Here is a 2500-nt window from a genome sequence, read left to right on the forward strand (position 1 = left end):
TGTGGATTTGCGTTTAGTTGACTCGATTTGGCATTAGGCCGGGACCGGTCTCGAATTATATCAATGTATGGATATTTCTCGAATCAATAAAGTAATTGTTTTATATGCGCTTCATGAGTACTCTGATATTTGACTAGTCCGGTCTAACACAACGTTAGGTCGTAGTACGGGTTGAAAAGCCTTAGGCCTCGATCTAACGGAAAACGCTAACTCTAGGTACGGGTTGCAAAGCCTTATGCCTTGATGCAGCGGGACGAGTTAGTGGATGAACTGGTCTAGGTCGTGGAGTAAAGTTTGTGACTCTGACCGGATTGTCCCTAGCCCGTCACGTAGCGCTTCCGGACCATGGTGTTGGGTTGGACGGTCAGTCATGTTCTTGTTTGATTGTTGGCTGGCCGGTTGGCCTTTCATCTCCAACCCTGGGTATTGTACGGTCGATCGGTCATGTTCTTGTTTGATTGTTGGCCGGTTGATCGACCATATGTCTAGGACGGTTCGGGGGTGTTACAGAGGTGGTATCAGAGCATGGTTTCGTCCATGCTTCCGGAACTCATGATTTAATCGGTTTTCAAATATTTTTCGAGTCAAAAAGAGTCACAAATGGCATTAGGTAAACCGGTCACGTCCAGCTTAGGATTATTGTTTTAGGAATTAGGATTGAGATAGTGGAATCTAGAACTGTTAGGTTGCTTGGGTAGAACTGCTAGGTTGCTGGTTAGAATTGCGGTTAGGTTGCATTGTTAGTATTTGCTAGGTTAGTAGATTATGTGATTAATTACTAACTTGCATGTTTAGTGTTCTTTTGAGTTGCAGCGAGTAAGTATGTTTGTTGATCGGAACTTTAAGGGATGAAACCTTAAAGTGGAGGGAGTTCGAGGCCAAACCCAAACCCGAAGCAAAGAGAGGAGAGACAGGTTCAGAGGGACTGGGCTGTGGTATGGACTGGACAGATGGGAGTAAACAAAACTTCGTTGGGAAAGGACTTCATCAGTAGTTGGGAAGACGAAGATCGAGAAAGGATTTGAGGAATCTGGACAAGATAGTATCATGGACAATCAAGGTGTTATGGCAGAATAAGAGGAAGAGGACGACTCAGTCAAGAGATATGAAGACCATTGTGGAGACCTTGAAGAGGACACTCAAGGAACCGTGGTGGACAGAGTAAAGAGGTTATGGAAACAAGTGGAGAATGTTGTGAAGACGAGCAATTGCGCAACTAAGAATTCGAGGACGAATTCTATTAAGGGGGGGAGAATGTAGAAACCCGTTAAAAAAAAAAAAAAAAAAAAAAAAAAAAAGAGAGAGAGAATGGTCGAGTATCTTTGTGGTTGAGTCGCGGGCAATACAGATCGATCGGGAAATTTGAAGTACGAGAAGGTCGAAGAATGGATCGTGAGTGAAGCATGAGTTGAGATAAGCTGCTCTACCATTGTTAGAAATGTCTTAGATTGATCATACGGCAGTTTTGGAAGAATTACATTTTTGAAGCACGACGGTTTAGAAGCTCGACGTTTTGGAAGATTGACGTTTCTTCATCGCGAAGTTTTCTCGGAATATCTTCGTATCAGTAAAATATTATTCTGAAGAAATTATAAGTCGGAAGCAGGACGGGAATTAAGCAGGACGGGAAGCAAGCACGACGGGAAGCAAGCACGACGGGATTGAAGAACGACAGGAAAACCCGAAGTTGGGCGAAAACCCTAATTTCGGTATTACGAAATTCTTTGAGGAAGCCGGAGGCTCGGAAAATATTTTTAAAGGATATCAGACATCATCTGTAGTTTATTAAAAATATTCAGAGAATCAGAATGGGAGCGGAAAAATATTCGGGATTGATCGCGGGTCAGAAATTCACAAGAAGGGTCTAAATCGCGCAAAGGAACCGAGAAGCTCGAGGTGGCTTAATCTAAGGGATATGAACGTGGTGGCAACTGTCTAACCAGCTGAGTGTCAAGAGAAGCTCGAGGTGTCGCCGTGCATGGAAGCTGCACATGCAGCTTGACATGTAGAAGCACGAAGTGGATTGGCCAAGTCCTCTTCGATCAACCAGCAGCTTCTCGCCTAGAACACTGTGAGTTGGCTTGTGTGAATTCCACTTGGAATTTAGGGTAGTTTTGTGAGTTGGTTTGTTTGAATTCCACTTGGAATTTAGGGTAGATCGAGTCTGCATATAGAGTAGTAATATCACACTAATGCATGATAGAGTCCTAGGGTTATTTTTATTTATGGAACCGGACTCAGTTTAGCAAGGGCTAAGCTGAGATGAATTGAATTAAGACTGAGTTGATAACCTGATTAGGACTAAGAATAGGATGCATCATGTTTTCTATTCTTGCGTGTTGGTATGGTTGAGTGCAGGTTCCCGTTATCTTTAAAGATAGTGTCGTAGCAGGAGGCCGAACTATCTGGGTAACGGTTTGATTGAGTAGATTTAATTAAATGCTTGCTTGTTAATTAATGCTTGTTGATTGAGGTTAGTCAGCTCTTGGTAAGGGAGTGA

Source organism: Brassica napus, unplaced genomic scaffold (genome assembly GCF_020379485.1).
Source record: "Brassica napus cultivar Da-Ae unplaced genomic scaffold, Da-Ae ScsIHWf_324;HRSCAF=516, whole genome shotgun sequence".
Taxonomy (NCBI): Eukaryota; Viridiplantae; Streptophyta; class Magnoliopsida; order Brassicales; family Brassicaceae; genus Brassica; species Brassica napus.